General features: G+C 42.4%; 1 long non-coding RNA gene across 2 annotated transcripts in view; it reads right to left on the bottom strand.

The window, feature by feature from the left end:
* Positions 1-23,072, bottom strand: part of LOC125157112 (uncharacterized) — a 310,908-nt gene that overhangs the window by 70,639 nt on the left and 217,197 nt on the right. The gene's annotated exons all lie outside the window — the stretch shown is intronic.

Genomic DNA, 23,072 nt, shown 5'->3' with positions numbered 1-23,072 from the left:
TGCTGGCAGACCGGGGTATGTGATGACAGGGAGGTACAGGTGCAGCTGGCCGAAACATTCAGAATGATCACAGCACTGGACACAACACCGCACCTTGCTTGAGTGTCTCCCCCATACCGTAGAATATTCCACACCTAATACCTCACCCACAACTGAAGGTCACGGCTCTCACCTTATCCACATAAGCTCAACTTCTGAATCTACTTAGTCAGAAGGTTCCTGCTGTCTAATTGACACACAGAAGGCAGGTTTTTACGTCCTCCCGTGCTTATTATCAGACTGATAAGATTCATCCATGGTATGCGTCCCTTTAAGGTGTTTGCTGTAATTATCCATGGCATATAACCATGAATATAAGATCATTTATTTTTCTACTGATGGGTATTTGGAAAGTTTCCAGTTTGGGGCTGGGAATAAAGTTTCAAATGGAAAATTCAACTTCCTGTGTGTATATATTCCCTGATTTAACGAAGCAAGCAAACGACACCCCCAAAGTGAGGCCTGAAATGGAGGATGTGGGTGCAGTCATCCAGGACGAATTTTTCAAGGCGTCTGTGCTATCCCGAACCCATATTTTTGCCCGGAGTTACAAATTCAACTACTTTAGAAGAGGGCTGGGGAACAGCCTGGGCTGCTGTGTTCCAGGTACAAATACCAAGTTCAAGGATGCCAGTCAAATCCGGGATGCTCCAACGACACAGCACGTGATGCACCGAACTGATCAATATGCAGCTACATTCTCTTCTGAACACGGTTTCATAATCTTCCCATCAGCCACTATCACAACTCACAAGACACTTCAAAGACATTTATAGGACTCTATGCCTCTGTAGACTGTGCGTGATGCTAACATCGCAGCTTCTACGAGTATTGTTTCACTGGCCATATATCCTACTGAATTAACTGTGCTCTTTTGTATCTTGGAAGAGGGCTAATTCCTGTTCCTTACCCGGCTAGACAGTGTACGAAGCTCAGACTACGTGGCATCCATACCTCACAGCTAATATGAGGAAAATTCTACAGACTCTAGAATGGTCAAAAACAATCCCAACATCCTGATCATACTTCTGGACCTACATGAAAGAATGTGCTTGACATATTTCTCCACAGAAGCCAAGAAGAAAAGCAATTTCAGAATTTGGGGTTTGTGCACTGGCCCGGTTGTAAATTTCTTTTTAAGTGATTGAATTTCATCTTGTCTGAATACTGAAATGACAGGAAATAACCAAGAGACCAAGAGATGAATTTATAACGGGATAACTTATATAAGTTTTACATAAACACTTTCAAGAGCATAGTATGATTTTCAAATGTCTCCAATTATATTTGAAAACCAAATAGGTATTGTAGCTTAGTAGCATAAAACTGCAAAAAATAAGTCTATGATAGTACATATCCTTAATTCCAATTTTTTCTCCCAATTTGCCTTCTTAGGAACACTGATTAGAATATTCCAACAAAGACCATCATTTCCAAAAATGTAAAGCGATTACTTGGTCAACCTCTTTAATTCAGTTCAATTATTTATTATATTATATTCATTTTATCTATATTCAGGATGCCACTAGGAAAATTCCCATTTTCACCCTGTCTTTCAGCAAATATTTCCCTGAGTACATGGTATACGCCTGCCTCTGAGCTAAGAAAGGTATATATCAAGATGGGGACAGAGATGCACAAAGTTCTTGTTTTGTTTTTTAATGAACAACACTTGTAAAGATTTAATCTCTTCTCAGGTTTGCAGATGACAACATGCTTATGGTATTTGTATTTTATTAAGACCTTCAAATCCTTTCTTTATCCCCAAAAGCCTTGAAGTATCTTTATGCAACAGTTTGAAGTTCACATTCATTGTCTTTATAAGTGAAGGGCATGGTGACTTTCTATCTTTGATGTAACATTGACTTTTCTTATTTTCCATCTTTAGAGTCTGTTTTTTAGTGTGGTTTTCAGCTGACTAGTCTACAGAGAATTTACTAAGTTATCAATCATTTCCCTGTTTGAGTGGTCTCTTCAACTTTTCCAAATACCAGAAAAACTCCCTTACTGGTGTTGGATTAATACTGATCCTCCTGTCGTAGCCATTAGGAACTTCAAATAATTTAATTTGAAAAAACAAGTCACACGAATTGACAAGAAGTGTGCACAATTTATTTCCTGATGTACTCGTGCCTGAAAACTGTAGGGCAAGATATTCTTTTCCAAATGCCAATTATTCATATCTTTGCAGACAGCTTTCTTTTTTTAGCCTCTGAGAATGACAGTTTTGTAGGACTTTGAAGGTCCTAATTCCTAAAACTGCTCAAACACAGCTGGGTGCCCATGTAATACAGATGTAATGGGAGCCCCCAAACAGGCCACAAATTCAATCTAGAAAATTTCCCAACACCCCTTCCAATGCTCCTATACCCTGAGGTTCTGTGAGTCAAAGGATCAGTGTTTTTGCTTGATTTATATCTTGAATCCTCCTTGGGGACTAAAACTCTTTTATGTCCGAGGATCCCATAAATACAGAAGTGAGACCTTGGAGAATGACACAGTATGCTGATGAAATTTTACTGAGACAGAACTACAATCTGAATACTTACCATATATCTATACAAGCATATTTATTTATGGGGCTAATAATTTCCCACCTTTTTAAAGTAGGTTCCAAGCCCAATGTGGGGCTTGAACTCATGACCCTGAGATCAAGAGTTGCATGCTCTACTGACAGAGACAGCCAATCGCCCCTATTTTGGGTTATTAAAAAAAAAGTTTTTAACGTTTACTTTTGAGGGACAGAGAGAGATAGGGCACAAGTCGGGGAGGGGCAGAGAGAGAGAGAGAGAGAGAGAAAGAGACACAGAATCTGAAGCAGATCCCAGGCTCTGAGCTGTCATGGGGCTTGAACCCACAGACTACAAGACCATGACCTGAGCCAAAGTGGTACACTTAATGACTGAGCCACCCAGACACCCCTGTTATTTTTTAATGATGATCTTGCTTAGGTGGAAAATGTTGGATTTTTAACTTTTGCAAACGCCAACAAGTCAGAGGCAACAACATGATGTTTAGTGCATCCTTTTTGTTATTTCTTGTAATTTGTTACTGGAATATTTCAATGTTATAAGGAATAACTTTATTATTTCTTATGCAATAAATTGTAGCTGGCCAGGGCACAGGAAGAGGAGAACAAATCAGCAGTCAGCACTTTGGCTGCAGAAGACGTTAAGAAAATTCATGGTTCCCACATTCCAGAATTTTCTTCCAAAAACCAACTAAAAGGGATGTTTAAAACTAACTGATTTCAATAATTAAATATAAAAGTTGGATGGATGGGATATATTTAATACACTTACTACACGTTTTTGTTAGTGAGTGATTCTACAATGTAGGCTTCATGTTTCTTCTTTACAAAATTCACCCAAGGGTTCTAAACAATTCTGCAAGCAAAGTTTATTCAATCAACAACAGTTGTTCAGTACCTATTAGGTGTTACACAGTGGGGATACAGAAATTTAAAAAACAAAATTAATGTTTACTTTTGAGAGAGAGAGAGAGAGACAGAGAGACACAGTACAAGTCAGGGAGGGGCAGAGAGAGGGAGACAGAGAATCGGAAGCAGGCTCCAGGGTCTAAGCTGTCAGCACAGAACCTGATGCAGAGCCTGAACTCACAAACTGTGAGATCATGACCTGAGCCAAAGTTGGACGCTTAACCGACTGAGCCACCCAGGCACCCCCAGAAATTTTTTAAAACATGAGTATGCCAGACCTACACAGATCACTGCGATCTCGATAGATCTGCTATCCACCCACCTATATTTATCCGCCTGTTTGCCTGCCTACCTACCTAGCTACATATAAAGCGAGAGAATTATAAAGGCACAGAAGGAAGTCACTTCTCTCTATGGGGAGTCATGTTAGGCTCAGCACACTATTGATAAGTAGGCTTTTCCTGCCCAAAGAAAAAAGACTCATTTCTCAGAGGGAACAGCATCTGTTGCAAACTTACAAACAGATATGGTGGTGCCTGAGATTAATATTACATAATTGGGTTGGGATTATAGTCAACGTAAGTATTGCCTTTTCACTGTATGTTACAATCTATCTTAACACTCGGGAATTTATTAAAATAATGATTTTATTATCGCTCATGATTCTGTGGGCAAGCTGGGCTCACCTAATATTATCTGAAAGAGCGTGACTGGATTGGACATTTATGATGGTTTAGTTATATTTCTGGCAGCCTGTCACAGATCCTTACGAGACTGATCTCTGCAGGCATGTCCACACATCTGGGATTCCCATATAGCCTCAGAGCCTCTTCCTGAGTGAGTCTCAAGGTCTCCCTGTGGTCTCGTCAGCAGGCAAGCTGGACTTCTTGCAGAGTGGCTCAGGGATTGTGAAATCACAAAAGTAAAGGCTTCCACACCTCCCTGAGACTCAGGCACGGAGGGGCACAGCATCACGTGACCAATAAGGTCAGGGAGACAGCCCAAATTCAAGGAGCAGGGGGCCCCACAAGAGCATGCATACAAGATGCGGTTCAGTGGGAGCTGTCTGGAGACTTGTGACCAGCATCCAATACCTGGTTTCCAAACATTCACTTCTCTTGCAAGATGCCGAAACCTCACGCCATTCCAGCATCAGGGTCAGGCTTAAATTAGAAGACTGCGTCTCCTAAATCATCTCCTGGTGCAGATGGCTTTACTTGGATGTAGCTCCTCTTGATCTGAAGATGCAAGGCAAAGAGGTAACAGATCGGCCTCTACAAGCATGAGACAGAGGCCTCCTAGACTCCTCCCAGGTAGAAACCTACAGCCACGAGACAGAGGCCTCCTCGACTCGGTCGCTACTTCCCCGAGTATGGAAGGCTGTGTGGGAACAAGACCCTCACGCTGTCAGCCGTTCCTCCCAACTGAGAGGTGCTGTGAGGCCCTATCTTAACCACTGCAGGATTCCTAGCCCGGGGCCAGACTACAACGCAGTTGATTTCATGTCGATCCCGAGACTGACTTCTGGTACTGTGCTGAAGTTGATCTTTTCCCCAGGCTTTTAACTCACTTTGGGAATTACTTTCTCACTAAACAGGCCGGTGTTAAGACACACGTTTGTTTTCCAAGGCTGTGCTTCTCAGACTCTATACTTTCTCTAAATTCTGTCTCCAGATTGACTTGCTTTTTCTACATCAATGCCTTACCACACGCAGCTAGGAGGGGCCAGGTGACATCACCAGCAATTTGCACGATGATGTCTGTTCCAGTGCAACAACTTATTAGGTACATTTTCTCACTTCCAAAATTACCAGAAACAAGTTTACCAATATTTTGTGAATGCACAACACTGTCACATTTTTTTTTTCCCCAGCATCTTACGGTACTTTCCTTCAGACTTTTACAGCTTCCTACGTTTTCAAAAGTCCTTGGTTTACTGTTCCATCTTGACCATGTTTGTGATGGCTTGGCCCTGTGCTGACATTTTACTTTTACTGCGATGCCACGAACAAATGCTTCTCAACAGTTTCCCTTGTTTTTGCTACAGAATGTGATTTAAACTCTAAGCTGTCCTGAACCCCTGGATTTGAGGAGGGTTGGTTTGGACTCTTCTGGGGACGTGCCATTCTTTGCCTGGCAGAATTCGGCTCTTCTGACTTTTCTGTAAGGGATCGATTTACCCCAGGAAGACACTACATTCAGGCATCTGGCTGATCTCTGACTTCAGGTTAAAACCTGAAGCCTTTACATCCATCACAGAGTCTGCTGGGTTCTCCTTCCAGCCAAGCTCAGTGGTGCCACTCAAGCCATGCTTACAGACCTCGCAGAAAATGAAAAAGTGAGTGAGTTGGAATCTGGTGTTCCAGCTTTCAGTCTCCAAGGATGGGGAGGCAGATGTCACGTGGGCTCTCTGGGCAGCCCACCTCACTTAGAAGATCTTGAATGATTTTATTTCTCTTTAACTTCTTTCCCTTATGTTTTTGGTATTTTTTTTAAAAAAAATTTATTCAGTTTTGAGAGAGAAAGAGAGACAGAGAGCAAGTGGGAGAGGGGCACAGAGAGAAATAGACATAGAATTCAAAGCAGGCTCAAGGCTCTGAGCTGTCAGCACAGAGCCTGGCATGGGGCTCGAACTCACGAACCATGAGATCATGACCTGAGCTGAAGTCAGGTCTGACTGAGCCACCCAGGCGCCCATGTTCCTGATATTTAGAAAAGCAAAGGATAGAAAAGAAATACAGTGGTGTTCCTGTTCCATTTTCTCATCATACTGTGTACTCTATTGGTCTTCTCATGTCTTTAATGGCAACACGGATCTTCAAAGGGATTCATTCCTTGGAAAAATTCCTCCAGTCCATCCTGGGCCAAATTCTTTGTCTATCCTAATGCCACTCTCACAAGTTGAGGGTAACTGTCAACCATCTCACAGGGTCACATTTACTAACCTCTCTCCTTCTAGAGATTCAAAGGAGAAAGGAATGTGAGAAGCTACACGAACAGGCACCAAGGTGAGGTTGCAGACACTTGGAGATGTCAGGTACATTGCATGCTGGTTGTTAAGTCCTCTCCTTTGCTGGAATGCAGCTGGTGTAGGGGAGCAGGCTGGTCAGTATTTGGTTTGTGTGTTTTCAAATTTTCATCTTGCTTATTCCATCCCTGTCTTCCACTACAAGTTATCTGTTGCAAACACTGGCTTACACAGTCTGAGCATTACTTACTGCATGTTTATTTTGTGCTTAACCAGGTTGCTGAGTTCCCCACATTTCCTGATAATCATCAGCTGAATGCAGGGGCTTGATGAAAATCAGATTTCATTCATTTGGCAAGACCATAGTTAGAATTCAACTATTTTTCATCAGGAAAATAGTTTTCTGGTTTTTGCCTTTTTTTATGTCATCAGCATTGAGTGTTCAATGCCTATATCCATTAATTCACTGAGGGCTACAAAATAGTGATGTTCTAATTTGATTGTTTTATTTGTTCATTTAACTGTCCTAACTGTATAATTCTCAGTTAACACCCTGCTGCTTACATACAAAAAGCAAGATATATGTTAGATTTTCAAGGTAATTGGCTACATATCATCTTCACAATGTAACCCACTGGTTTTATTTTTGAATGTCTTTATAAAATCATGGATATAAATATATTGACGGGTTTCAATCCATTGCAAATCTTACCCTAGGTGGAGCTCAAATTGGCTCAGCCTTAGCAGGTATAGGTTCCATCCAGTTGGCCACTGAGTCTTTTTGATGTAACCCTACTAGATTCTGATAACTTTCATTGCTCTGATTTGTCCTCATGTTCTAGTCTCATCTTCTGCAGCCTCTGCCCCTGAACAAGAATCAGTCATTTCTCCAAGAAACTCAAACTTCTGAAAATAGGAAATGCTATATCAAAACACCAAATCTGGGTCCTAGCAATGCCATTGTCACTTTGGTCATTGTTTCTAAGAATTTTCAACATGGTTGAAAAGTACATATGCGACCTGAGAGTTCATACTCATATTTCCAATGCAAATTTAGGAGTGCAAGGTTTTTAATCTCTTGCAGATCACGTCTTTGTTCCACCTTGAGAATATTCATTCTCAAGAACAAAGGATGATAGGATTAAAGTATCTCACCATTATTCAGGCACCCTATTCCATAGTACAAACACAACAGTATCAGTAAAATGGTACTAAGACTGATTATTGCTAAAAACACTTCCATTTTTGGCATATGCTATGCCATTCTCTCTCATTTTCAATCACTACACTACATCCGTAGCATCAAAATATATGGCAACTGCATTCATTCTCTTTGCTTTAACCTATGCTTTGTCTTATTTTTACAAGGTACCTATGATTAATGGCCAACGCTATTCTTATGGTGATGTCTCTAGCTATTTCCGCTGTCCGAAGACTGTCCCCTGGTATGTCCTCAGGAAAAGGTATGGGAATGATGTTCTTGGGCGTTTATAACAGTTTGTGCTATTATAAATTAAATTGTTAATTCTGTTGTAAATTCAATATGGCTTAACTACAAGAAAGCTACTTACATGTCTATGCCTATGTTCTAAAAAGCCACTGTATTTACCATACTTATGTTTTCCACTAGTTGTTGTTGTTGTTGTTGTTGTTGTTGTTATCATTATTATTTTGGCTTTCCCATCTTCATACAGGGCTAATTTTGATTTCTAACATTTTAAATAATTGTAGTGGCTAGCTCCTCCACACTGGGATTGATAATAAAAATGACAGCAGGCACCCTGCTCTCTTTCCCTTTTTAAGTTTCTATTTTAATCCCACTTAGTTAACAGACACTGTAATATTAGTTTCAGGTGTACAATACAGTGATTCAATACTTCTCTATAACACCCAGTACTCATCATGACAAGTGCACTCCTTAATCCCCACCATTATTTAACCCATCACCCACCCTCCTCCCCTCTGGTAACCATCAGTTTGTTTTCTAGAGTTAAGAGTCTGTTTCCTGGTTTACCTCATTTGTTTTGTTTCTTAAATTGCACAAACGGTTGAAATCATATGGTATTTGTCTTTCATAACTTATCTCACTTAGCGTGATACCCTCTAGCTCTATCCATGTTGTTGCAAATGGTGAGATTTTGTTATTTTTTATGGCAGAGTAATATTCCATTGTACGTATACCACATTTTCCTTATGTATTCATCAGTCCACAGACACTTGGGCCATTTCCATAAGTGGGCTATTGTAGATAGTGCTGCCATAAACACTGGGATGCATATACCTCTCTGAACTGTATTTTTGTATTGTTTGGGCAAATACCTAGCAGTGCAATTACTGGACTGTAAGGCAGTTCTATTTTTAACTTTTTAAGGAATCTCCACATTGTTTTCCAAAGCGGCTGCATCAGTTTGCATTATCAACAACAGTGCATGAATATTCCTTTCTCTCCACATCCTTGACAACATCTGTTGTTTCCCGTGTTGTTAATTTTGGCTATTCTGACAGGGGTGCAGTGGTATCTCGATGTGGTTTTGATTTGTATTTCCCTGATGATGAGTGATGATGAGCATGGTTCCATGTATCTGTTAGCCATCTGGATGTCTTCTTTGAAGAAATGTCTGTTCATGTCTTCTGCCCATTTTTAATTGGATTATTCATTCTCTGGGTGTTGAGCTGTGTAAGTTCTTTATGTATTTTGGATACCAACCCTTTACTGGATATATCATTTGCAAATATGTTCTCCCGTTCTGTACATTGCTTTATAGTTTTGTTGATTTTTCCTTCACTGTGCAGAAGCCTTTTATTTCAATGTAGTCCCAGTAGTTTATGTTTGCTTTTGTTTCCCTTGCTTCAGGAATCATATCTAGAAAAATGTTGCTACAGCTGGTGTCAGAGAAATTACTGCCTATGCTTTCTTCAAGGATTTTTATGGTTTCAGGTCTCACATTTAAGTCTTTAATCTATTTTAAGTTTATTCTTGTGGAGCACCCTTCTTTCTTATTGACTTTAATGGAATGTCTCTTTAAGCATCAAGACATATTTGGTTGAATTTATTTTTATTACTCTCATTTCTATTTTGCTTAGAACTTTTAATCTGAAATAATTGTTGGATTCTATAAAATTATTTTTGGCACTTCTTGAAGCAGTAAAGTTATTTTTTTTCATTTAACTTAATAATGTCATGAATTACATTAATAGATTTCCTAATATTGAATCATTCCAGTATTCCTAAAATAGATGCTATTTCATCACTGGGTATTACTTCTTAATATATGGCTAGTTTAAATGTTCACTTAAAGAAAGTCTGCATTAATATTTATGCAATTGAGATGACATATATGCATATGACCCTCCTATTTTCTGATCTCTGTCACATTTTAATATCACAGTTAATCTACCTTTATAATATTTAATACAAGTATTCCTTTTTTTTATGGCCTTGGTCAGTTTTAATACCATGGGGATTAATTGTTCCTTTAAAGTTTAATAGCAGAGAAATTTCACCTTCTTTATATTATGAAGATTACCTATGTGATAACCTTCATCTCTCATTTTGTAGGTGGGTGGAAAGAGTGAGGGCATCTTTGACATCTTTTTCCAGTTGCGACCATGAGTACCAGTCTATTAAAATTCCACCAGGGAAAAAAAATCATCCTCACAAACATTCTGCTGTTTTCCCTCTCTATGCCAAATTTGCATTCTTACTTATCCATTACATTTTACTCTTTCTCCTTCATTCCCTCTCTCTCCTTTTCTCCCTTTCTCTCCTCTCTCTTCTCCTGACCTAGGCTAGTGCATACAGTGTTTTCTCTAGAGGTTCTGCAGACTACACCATGTCTTAAGAAACAGACCCTACAAGGAACTATCAAGTTTGTTTCCAGACCCCAAGGCCAGTTCCAAGACAGCAAATGGAGAACTTGTCCTCATCTGGAACCTTCTACTAATCCTTGGCTTATCTTAAATTATCTTATCTTATCTTATGTTAAATTGCACCAAGAAACTCATGGGAATGAAGGTGAGACGATCTCTGAAGCCAGCATGGCCATCTCATCAGGGAACAAGATAATGGGAAGCAAGCTCCCGAGCAGAATGATGAGAACAAGAAAGAAGTCTGTGCCCAGAGTCTGGATTCCCTAAAGTACTTACTTTGTTCAGCTAGCTCAGGGGTCCTGAACAAGCTGGATTGGTATCAACCCAGTGCTACTGGTTAGACAGTCCTTCCCACATCTGTGGAACCAGATCCAGGACTTACTCTGTGGTGAGGTGCCCCCACCATGGGCCAGATGAAGGCAAATTGAGCCAAATCAAATGCTGTGATCATAGGGAAACTTCATAACCTCCAGGCTCTTAGAATTAGGCCAAATTACTTGTCACTGAAAGGGACTTTAGTTCCAGAACAGTGGACAGCAGATTAGCCTTCAAAGTCATCTGAATCTATCCCTGTAATGTCCCACAAACACTCCCCTGCTTTATGTTCTGGTTTTATGTGTTCTGTTCCCCATGTCAGGGACCTTCTCTCTTAAGAAGACTGGGGTCGGGGCGCCCTGGGTGGCTCAGTCGGTTAAGCGGCCAACTTCGGCTCAGGTCGTGATCTCACGGTCTGTGAGTTCGAGCCCCGCGTCGGGCTCTGTGCTGACAGCTCAGAGCCCGGAGCCTGTTTCAGGTTCTGTATCTCCCTCTCTCTGACCCTCCCCCATTCATGCTCTGTCTCTGTCTCAAAAATAAATAACCGTTTAAAAAAAAAAAGACTGGGGTCAACTGAAACAATGACAGTGTCGGCAGATTTAAGTTGCACACATGGCCAGTTTATTTGAGGAAACCATATAGTATTTACTTATATATCTCACCCATTTTCCTATCTTACAACTACTCGTTGTTTTTAGCTGTTATTAATTTTTCCTTCCTCCTATTTTTAGGGTTGTCTAGCTAAATGACTGTAAGGTTTGTATGGTCCTTTACTGGGTTTGAAATGAAAACATTAGATAATTTGAATTTTCTTCTAAGGACATGCTGGACTGGACCATCTGCGTGTGATGGGCTGGAGGTGGCTCACGCTGACCTGTTACATTTCCAGGAATTCAGGAAGCCGCTGTTCAATGCTGTCATTATTAAAAATTAAATTATATAGGGGCGCCTGGGTGGCTCAGTCGGTTGAGCGTCCGACTTCGGCTCAGGTCATGATCTCACGGTCCGTGGGTTTGAGCCCCGCGTCGGGCTCTGTGCTGACAGCTCAGAGCCCGGAGCCTGTTTCAGATTCTGTGTCTCCCTCTCTCTGTGACCCTCCCCCGTTCATGCTCTGTCTCTCTCTGTCTTAAAAATAATAAACATTAAAAAAATAAAAAATAAAAAAAATAAAATAAAATAAATTAAATTATATAAACTTACAAAGTCATCCTGAAACCATAGTGACACATATCTAACCCTGCAATTCTCCTTTCCTCCTATTTTTTCACTACATATGACCTCTGCTTCTGAGGTTACTTATGACCATGACAGTGATGTCACATAGTGGTATCTACTGCAGGTCTGTCCCCATTTCTGTGTGCCGCAGCTTGGAATTGGCCACAGTGGGGGTATTCACACCACAGAGGTCAGCAAGACCTGCAAACCAGGACTTAAACTGATTGTTTTGTTGATTTTCTTTAGACTTAAGAAAACATTGGAGAAAATGGTAATAATGCAGACTGACCATAAAAGAGTGCTGAGACTCTAGCGATTGCATTGTGATTAGTATGATACGTTCCCATGCTTTTAGCTCCAGAATAACCTCATTTACGTGGGGCCTCATCTCCACAACTCAATAACTCATGTGGATTGTACTAAACAACTGACTGCAGTCAAGGCTGCAGACTGAGTTTCAATGCACATGGTAATATATTTTCAATCTGCTGTTCACTACCTTCATAAACATCTATTACAGCTACGATGGTCTCCTGAAAAACGAAGGAACCTAATCTAAAGTTCAGTTAAATTCAATCTAAGCTTTTAAAAGCTAGAAATAAATCACTGAAAAAGTCAAAAGAAAAAGCTAGTATATGAACGAGCAAATACTCCATTACGTCCACTCCCATTTATTCCATATATATACATATACATATACATATACACACATACATACAAACACAGATTTCCTACTTTGTGATATATACATGTATGTGTATATGTGAATACATGTAAGTATACATAGGTATCCATATTTATATCACATATTTAATTGTTACCCTTTTCTCTTTAGATTTATTCCCTCAGACCTTAGTAAGTGAAAAGCAGAAATACTTTACAAGTTCCTGGAAACAGTAACCCCAAAACCTATCTTCGAGTTACAGTAGAGTAGCAGAAAGCCAAACACACAAAAAACAAACACAGAAACAAGCAAACAAAAGGCCGTTGCGAATATACCAAGCACAGTATCACCAGTTAGGGCAGGAGGGATGACGATCCAGTAACAAAGTGTCTCGCACATCTCAGGGAGTCAACACCACGAAGACATATCTCTTGCCCCCTTCATGCACACGTGGCCCTCCTCCGATTACCCGGTGTCATCTCCACAACACAGTGGCCTCCCAAGGTCCCCGAAGCAGAGGAGACGAGGGCTGAAGCATTCTGGGGGATGTTGGTCAGAGCAGGTCTGAAACTGGCTCCCATCCCTTCTTCCCTCTCCATGTCTCGGGACTGAGTTCCATACTCAAGCCTCAGCACACAGGGAGGATGGGGAGTTGTGTGTCGTGTCGGCAACAGAACGGGCGTGGTGTTGCAGCAACACGATCCAGTAAGTAGAGGGGTGGGCAGCTGACCCAAGCTGAGCCAATCACATTCTGCCTCCTGATGATGTGAGACTTGCGTGGAGGCACCAACAGCAAAGACAAAGGAGCTGCATCAATGGCTCTAGAGGCTCTTACAACACTCTCTCGCTGTCACTCTGTGCCATCATGTAGATCATCCTCTGCCCTCTAGTTGCTCTGCAGCACGTAAGGGTGTTGAATGAAGCTTCTCGGAAGCCCCGATCGTGTTTCAGAAGCAACACATGCTGTCTTCTGCCCACAGTTTTTTATCCATGTCAGAACCACTCCTGGCTTCACACAGCATCCCGGTGGAGCTCACCACCTACTTGGCCATGAGACCAGAAGTGACCATGAGATACACGCTGTCCACTCTGGGGTGCCGCTGGACACCCATCCATTAATGATACCTTTTACTTTCTGTATTCTCTGTTATGATATCCAGGGAGTCTGGTGACCCTTGGTGGAACTGCCCCTCCCAAGGCTAGCCAATTCCTGGGCACAGAGAATGTCTCACGTGGTGGGGGGGGGTACCCTTCATATGCAAACTAAGCACTCCAGAGTCCATTCCTCCCTCCCTGGCGACTGTTTTCCCTATTGGGCGCCTACACCGCGGGCCACTATTTCCCTGCCTGGAACAGCCCAGGGTCTGCTGTCACTCCCACACCCCAGAGCCTGCTGAAATTATGCACACAGGCGCATTCTACACCTGCTTCGCCTGCTTACCTCTCCCATTCCTTCCCACAACACGGTTCTCGTCTATGTTTTCCCCGCCTCCTCGGACTCCAGACTGACCTTGAGGCTTCCCATTACATATGACAACCAAATGTCTGATCTGAACCTAAAACTATAATCACAATCTCTTGCTGTTGGTCATTTTTGGGAAAATACATACAGTTATGATAAAGGAAGATACTCAGATGTTAAAATGTACAGATTTGAAAACTTTAAAAAAACAGTACAGATAGAAAAAGAGCAGTGCTTCCCAGGGATCAGGGGAAGGTATGGAGGGGAGAACAGGTGGATAACGGAGACTGGGGGGGGGGGGGGGGGAGGGTGAACAGATGGAGAACAGGGACTGGGGAGGAAGGGGTTAACAGGTGGATAATGGGGGCTTGGGGGGAGGGGTGAACAGGTGCATAACAGACTGGGGGGTTGGGGAGAACAGGTAGATTACAGGGGACTTGGGGGAGCGGGGTAAACAGGTGGATAATGGGGACTGGGGGGGTGAACAGATGGATAACAGGGGCTGGGGGGAGGGGTGAACAGGTGGATAATGGGGGCTGGGGGGAGGGGTGAACAGGTGGATAATGGGGACATGGGGAAGGGGTGAACAGGTGGATAATGGGAGCTGAGGGGAGGGGTGAACAGGTGGATAAAGGGGGCTGGGGGAGGGGTGAACAGGTGGATAACACGGTCTTGGGGGGAGGGGTGAACAGATGCATAACAGGGACATGGGGGGAAGGGGTGAACAGGTGGATTACAGGGGACTGGGGGGCAGTGAGACTCTTCTCTATGGTACTGTCATGGCAGATATGTGACATTACATGTTTGGCAAAACCCATAAAAGTGAACAACTCTAAGAGTGAACCCTTGGGTAAACTAACGACTTTAATTAACAAAAGTGTATAGGGGTGCCTGGCTGGCTCAGTTGGTTAAGCATCCGACTTTGGCTCAGGTCATGATTTCACAGTTTGTGGGCTCAAGCCCTGCGTTGGGCTCTGTGCTGACAGCTTAGAGCCTGGAGCCTGCTTCGAATTGTGTCTCCCCCTCTCTCTGCACTTCCCCCACTCATGCTCTGCTTCTCTCTCGTTCAAAAATGAATAAACATCAAAAAAAAAGTATCAATATTGGTTCTTCGATTATAACAAATGACTCACACTAATGTAAGATGTTAGCAATGGAGGTTGCTGACCAGAGGAGAAAAGGCAGATAGAGTAACTCTGTACTTTCTGCTCAAGTTTTCAGTAAACATAAAACTGCTAAGAACTAAAGTCTATTAATTTTTTTTTAATTTCATCCACAGAATGCAGAAAATTAAATGTTTTAATGGCAAAAAATTCAAGTGATGCCTTAATCAGTAAGTTGTTGAGAAAATTTAAGTTAATGGCAGTTTCTTGCAATATGTGAAATACAATTTTGCGCCAAACCAGCAGAAACTTCAGAAAGAGCATTTTTCCGAAGCATGAACACAAAGAGGGTGTTTCACGTGGTTTGCAGACAAACCTACCTGAAGTGCGTCTGAGATGATTCAGAAGGGCTTCCTGTCCTCACTCGCTGCCTAGATGCCTCCCCATGCTTGAATTCTGTGTGTCTCATAACCTACTCTTGATTTGCAAAGAGCACATGAATTGCAAATAACTGAGACTTAATAAATTTATTAGAGGGCTTTGTTCTATGGCAGGGGGAAAAATCAGGCCACTGTGACCTCAATTTGAGGGCAGCACAAAGCGTGGCCGGTGCAACCCCCAACTTTGCTCTCATGGTGAACCCTGCCTTGGATGGGGAATGCTCACAATGGTCCGCATGGGGACGTGTTTACCTCCCCCGCCATTGCAGGCCCTGAGAACACTGCCGAGTGGGCGAAGCGGTCTCTAGGGCTGGGATGCCAGCCCTCAGCATCCTAAGTGCACCCCCAGCTGCTGATAACTGAACGGCTAGGGCCCCTGATGCTGTGCTTTGCAGCAGGCACCAAAATGCTCCTTCAAGCCCATTAACTTTGAATGTGGTCCCCACCAACAAGGCTGCCCATTGTTAACCACAGCTGAATTCCGTGAAATGCTGGTTTTGAATGTCTTGAGTAAAAATTCTTCCCAAGCTGTGAAAAGTTGGCAAGAGCCTGATTAATGGGACTGGAGCTTAAACAATGCACCGTGTGGCTAAGTCATCGGGGAAGCTTGGAAAATGAAGAGCTTGAAACACAGACGTTAGCCAAGGCCAGTGACGCCGACCAAACCAAACAAAATAACGTTATCATCTGGGAAAAGAAATACACAGATTGGTTGCAAAGTGTTCTGGGATGATTTAAAGATGAAACGCTTAGCCATGTCCTCACATAAGGACCAAAAAAAAAAAAAAAAAAAAAAAAAAAGCCCGAAACAAAACAAAACAAACAAAAATTACAGTTATCATTCTCAGAATTTGAGCAGTTGGATCACTGGTTTTATTCAAAATTGGGAACAGGATTCCTGGTTCTGCCTGAGTTAAGCCTGCAGCATATGTCTGTACAAGTCCTCAAACAGGGAGGGATATTTCCTAAAGGGATTTAGTGGATTTGCCCTGGCCTTTTTAGAGTGGCCCCAATCTGTTCTGTCCTTTGGGTTCTATGTCTCTCTGAGACTCTGAGAATCTTTTCCAATGATTTATCTTCAAAGCTCCCCCAAACCTATCCTCAACTGAAGACCCTACTTCTGACGTCATTTGGAAGATAGGAAGCCACCGGCCTGGGACTCATGGGTCCACTCTAAGAATCTATATGACATTCTCTGTAACCTACTCTAGATCCAAGAAATACTTCTTGATTATAGAAAATAAGTACCAGGACAAGATGGCTCTCAAAAGTTCTATCATGTACCCTCTCAGGGTCCCTAAGTTAGTTATTTAGTCTCCCCAAGCCTCAGGAGTCAATAATAGTTCCTGTCGTACAGGGTTGTTTTGACAACTGAACTCTCTAACATAGGTGAGATGCTTACTAGCACAGTGCCTTCCTACATAAGTTCTTGGTAAAGGCCAATTCTAATATCACTGCTGATATTAACACTGTCATCTAAGAAAGTCAGATGAATACAGTCATTTTCTCATTTCCTTCTCATATCCATTAATCCCGTATACACATACATGTTTAAAAGAAAACATAGAAACCCATGGGTATCCCCAGAAATATTCTCCCATTTTCTCCACCTGATAAAATATGCTCGCAAAGTTATGTTCACTACACAGCACACACAGAATACTAACTACTTAGGGATGTCTGCTCTGTATCATGTGTCGTACATTTAAAAAAATCATTGCAGAAAAATGAATATGTGAGTGCAATGCAACTCATTCATCCAGCAAATCTTTATTGAAGCTTCCATATATTAGCCTGGTATTATGCCAGTGATCAAAACAGATCAATTTGTTCTCACTGAGAAGTGGTTTCAGTGTGAAGATATAAACAAAACTGTCTACCGTACGTGACACAGAACAGATCAGAGGAAGAGCTAGGGGATGTTGGCAGTGTGAAGGCATAATGACCTTGTACAGTCATGGAGGAAAGATGGGAAGATGAGAAGGCTGGGCTGGGGACAGGTTTAAGGGGGCACTCACGTTTTCTTTACCTATTTTCATAATGTTTGACCTGGGGAATGCTGCATTACGCTTTGATTAAAAACTAACAGTGGAAAAAAGGAAATTAGATTTCTCCACTGGCACAAAATACAAAATGAAACATATATAAATAATATTAGCTGCAAAGAATGCCCATGTATTCGTCTGCTCCGAAGGTTACGTATTTTGGCCTCTCCTTGGCTTTGTGGAGCAATGAACAATCCTTTGACACTTGGTATTTTCCATCTTTGAGGTCTTGTCTGTCGTGCATATGGTCGAGGGTTAATAATGGAAAACAGAACAGGTGTGTATTCTTTCTCCTTGAGCCCATGATGCCATCCCCACAAAACACTGAACCCCCACTCCTCCTCATCTCCAGTTTGGAACCGGTAGACAGGAGCTGCTATTGCCCAAATGAGACAGCATGGTTTTGGAACCAGAGTCCCAAACCAGAGTCAGTCTTACTTAAGCAATAATGCAGGTGCATCATAAAAATACTTAGGAAAAATAAGCCCAAGGGCAGGGTCAATTTTTCTCCTCTTCCTCTTCCTCCTTTTTCTTTTCTGTCACCATAAGAGAAAAGATACAAACTCATGCCAGATTGACAAGACAGTGTTGGAAGGAGCGAGCCGATGAGGAGCCCATTCAGTTGACAAAAGAGGCCGCTGCCTTCTGACTCCCTCAGACCAGAGCAAGGGGGACAAGTGACAGAACCCCCATGTGAATCCAGGAATACTAGGGCAAAGTGGACACATGCTCACATCCTGGGGGCCGGGGACAAGGATCTGTAGGTCAGCTAGAGCTGTGCGGTATGCTCTAGGGGCAACAGAGAAGAAATGGCATATACAGGCAAAGACAAAGGCTGACTGTCCACTGTGTCTCCCACAGACTCTGACAAAGCGAGAGCAGCTGAAACTCCAATTCCCGCCAATGATGTAGATTTTCACTGAGACAGAGGGATCTGGTATGAATAGTCCGATGCTGTGTGTGTGTGAGGTGGCACCGAATATCCTACTGCATCTCAGCGTAGGGCCAACGAGTGGCTGGGGATTGGAGACAAGAGAGGGATAAGCCAATGACTAGAATGATGCCTTGCTTCAGCGCTATGACTATAAACAGCCTCAGATTTCAGATATCTCCTTGAAGAGGACAAAGAGAACAGGAAATGATTTAATTGGCTCGAAGTGAATGAGTTTACCTAGAATTTTGCTACAGCCTAATTGCCTGCCATCTGGCAAAAAGAGGACTCAAATTTAGCTTACACAGACTTACAAAAAAAAATAGAAAAATATTTTTATACAGCTGGGAGTTTGATCTAAAATACCAGACCCACTCACTCTTTTAAGGCCTTGGTCATATTACTGTTAATAATGGTAATCATATCACCAGCATTAGGAAGAAGAGAAAACCTAAAGAAATACTGGAGTCCTGGTTTTGATTAAAACAAGCAAAGCATCTAGTTAATTCGCAAAAGCGCTTACAAATTACCGAACAGGGCTTCCAGGAAGGGAAGGACGTTGGTAACGAGCTATGTGCTCTTACACTCCAGTCGACTTGGCCTGGCATCGTTCTCCACAACATGCAATTGCGTTGACCTGCCAAAGAGCCCTGCAGTAACAACTAACGGAAGTAGAGGGAGGGGTTACTGTAAAAGAGCCATTAGAAAGCTCCTCCTCCTCCTCTCTCAGGTTCTTTTCTTATTCTTTAACCACACAGGTTACGTAGAGGAACAGAGAAGCTAGAACGAGGTTAGTTAGGGTCAGATGCTGTTAGGATCAAGGGTTTCTTTGACTTTTAGAAATGGGAGGAAACTTGCATTGACCTTTTTCTCTTTCAATTTCTTTTTCAATCGGTTTTCTTCCCCTTTCCCTTCCTATACCAAACAGAAAGCCTTAGTCTACTCTAGCATTCTTGCCTCTATTTCAGAGCTTGGCACAGGAACTAATTCAGCCCACTGCCTGTTTTGGAAACACAGCTCTATTAGAACACAGCCTCATCCATTTATTTGCATACTGTCTATGTCCGCTTTCACACTACAACGGTAGAGCTTAGTGACTGCACCAGAGACCATATAACGTCCTAAGTCATTTTTGCAAATCTCAACATATTTACCCTGTGGTCTTTTACAGAAAAACTTTGCCAACCTCTGGTCTCGACTGCAGTATGGGCTGACCTAAATTGAAGGGCGTTCTATGAAACCGCTGAGCAGTACCCTCAAAACTGACAAGGACATCGAGGGGCACCTGGGTGGCGCAGTCGGTTAAGCGTCCGACTTCAGCCAGGTCACGATCTCGCGGTCCGGGAGTTCGAGCCCCGTGTCAGGCTCTGGGCTGATGGCTCGGAGCCTGGAGCCTGTTTCCGAGTCTGTGTCTCCGTCTCTCTCTGCCCCTCCCCCGTTCATGCTCTGTCTCTCTCTGTCCCAAAAATAAATAAACGTTGGAAAAAAAATTTAAAAAAAAAACTGACAAGGACATCCAACATAAGAGAAGTCTGAAAACCTGTCCCAGTCTAGAGGACTTTAAGGAGTCATGGCACCTAAATGCAAAGTGTTATCTTGGAACAGAAAAGGGCATTAGGTAAAAAAGTAGGAAAATCTAGAAAAGTTTGGACTTCAGTCAATAACGTATCAGTTTTGGTTTATCAGTGGTGACCGATGTACTGTATTCATGTAAGGTATCAACGATAGCCATGGGGGCACCTGGCCGGCTCAGATGGTGGAGCATGCAAGTCTTGATCTCGGGGTTATGAGTTCAAGCCCCACACTGGGTACAGAGATTACTTAAAATAAAACCTTAAAAAAAAAAGTCATGAAATGAAGAACTCTGAATTATTTTGTAATGTCTCATTTATATCTAAGGAGATCTCAAGGGGGAAAAACATGGTACCAGCTAACTTTTGACATCCTTATTTATTTATGCATTTAATAAACCCATCTTTAGCAGTATCTCTAATGACGGAAAGATCTTGTGTTGGTAACGATGTTTTTCAAACTCCTAGGCGACGAGTACATTGCACGAGCCTCCTCGGCTTCTTCAGCTAGAAGAAGGGAGGATGTGTCCAATAATCTATCAGGTCCCCGCCAACTGTTTTCTCGTGGGTTGACAAAGAAGTTCGCATTAGAAGTTTCACCTTGGTTTGTTTGTCTTTATAAGACTTGAAGTCTTCCAGGATGAGCGCCTGCTGGGTGAGTCAACCTAACCATGAACCACAGCACGTATCTCTGAGGTGAACTTCATTCCGTGTACACTGTGAAAATTTTAACTCCCTATGTGGTGCTGAGAAATGCCTAATGGGGCTGAGGGAAATCAGGGCAAAGATCTTCTGATAGAAAGCAAGGGTTTCTCTGCTGTTGTAGAACAACAGAAGTCAATGGCATAAAATCCAATGAGGGCCTTTCACAGAGAATCAATTCTATTAACAGAGGTTTTGGGTTACGTAGAGGCCGAGGAAAAGTCCAGTCTCCACGCGGCCTAACCACACCAACTATAATTAGAGCCATATTATTCCAAACAGAAGCCACTCACCACGTGGGCCTATTTAGCACTTAGAAGTGTGGTACTTGCAAACTGAGAGGTGCTGTAAATATAAAATATGTTCTGATCTCACAGAATAAATATGAAAACATGGAATATAAAGGATCTCATTGTGCATTTTATAACAATTGTGTGTAGAACTTAGAGCATTTTAGATATACTGTGTTCAATGAAATATGTCACATTACGTGTGTGACGTTTTACAATGACACAGCCACCTCTAATTTTGGCCTATATTGAAATTCTATTAGTCAAACATGATTTAGAAGAAGCGGAGAAATTTTCACATACCGTTTCTTTTTCAAAGAAGACTTCCAAGTGTAACATAGGAAATTTTACAGGACACCAAGCATTCATCTACAGATGTCAGGGTAGGTCACCTGGGTGGCTCAGTCGGTTGGCCATCAGACTCTGGATTTTGGGTTAGATCATCATCTTGTGGTTCACGAGATCGAATACCTCGCCGGGCTCTGTGCTGACAGCGTAGAGCCTGTTTGGGATTCTCTCTTTCCCTCTCTCTCTCTGCCCCTCCCCCACTTGTGCTCGCGCGCACCATCGCTCTCTCAAAATAAATAAATAAACATGTTTTGAAAATAAAAAATAAATGGTAGGGTAATACAGATAATCTTTACATGACATTCTAAAGATTCAACAGTCTGATGTGGAAAAAACAAAGACTAAAACCACTGTTCACTTAAAAAGGAAGCCAGCACTGTTTGAAACACCATTTTTCTAGGAATCCCCATCTTTACACCTTGCTGCACCAAACACGTGTGCAGGCTCCTGCAAGGGAATGCTGTGCTCACCCTGGACTGAACATCAACCTTGCGTTGCAGACTAGTGCACTTTCCCAACCGGTAACCGTACAGCCAGGGTAAACCCTAAGACTTCTCCCAAAGTGTAGGTAGCATAGGTCCCTGAAGCTAAGAGCCTGCAATAGACCAAGGCCTGACCCTGAGAGGGAACATTCTAGGCTTTCTGCAGGTAAATATAATGAGCTTCACCGTGGTGATCAACCAGCCTGTGACCCCACACAAAACTGCTGGGTGCCTACACTGGAGCTTTGTACCACCTTCACCCATTGCGCGCCCGCGCTGTGACTCACGCCCACCCACTGCATGTCTACCTTGTGACTCACGCCCCTCGGGCACCCCCAGGACACCCACACCTTCCCGTGCTCAGCGTCCGCGCTGAACTTCACAACTCACACACCTGCTAGACACAACGATGGAGCTGGCATCTATCTGGTCACAAACATGTGGTCTCCATGTGAAAAATGGCAGAGCGACCATGAAAATGAGATACTTTACCCATCTGTTATTATGATATATCCCAAAGAACAAGCTTGAGCATTGTGCCTTTCCAGTGAAACTCGTGATGTTGAGCTCTCAACTCTTCACTGTAAGACTGACGAGTTGCAGGAGTTGGGGGAGTTGGCCATTTTACCAATTGTAAAGAAGTTAGTTAGTTATTCTTGGCTCCCATATTTATTTACTCCAGCAAATAATGAGAAAAAATGCTGCTCAGATGAAACATTTGGCCTGTGCAGAGTTATGACTTGTCTGTCTTCTGTATGTTTTTATAATATGTTTTCACTTACATAATGGTTCCAATTATCTGCTAAGTGCCAAGGTCACACAAAGTTCATATTTTGGAAATACCTGTATAAATAGCGTGCTGTGAAATGACTTTCTTTTTCTTGGGATGGGGAATCGCGGGCAGAGAGGGGCTGATTCATGCTCCTACTGCATCATTTTATCAAATGAACTAGAGCATTATCTTCAAGTGACCGACCTCAAGCTATGCCTCAGAGTCTTAATTGCTGAGAGAGATGAATACCTGATAAAAGATGGGTTAAAAGATTAATCCTAAAGATACCAAAGAATTCAGAGCACAGTAAACCTAATCCTGAATATGGCACTGACATCGTTTTACCATACTCTGTAGACAAGGGGCGTACCTGACAGTTGGCATCATGTATGTGCCGACAACCAGCCATATTTCCC

The sequence above is a fragment of the Prionailurus viverrinus genome, chromosome X (genome assembly GCF_022837055.1).
Source record: "Prionailurus viverrinus isolate Anna chromosome X, UM_Priviv_1.0, whole genome shotgun sequence".
In the NCBI taxonomy this organism is placed as follows: Eukaryota; Metazoa; Chordata; class Mammalia; order Carnivora; family Felidae; genus Prionailurus; species Prionailurus viverrinus.
This window is presented reverse-complemented; position numbering and strand designations above follow the sequence as displayed.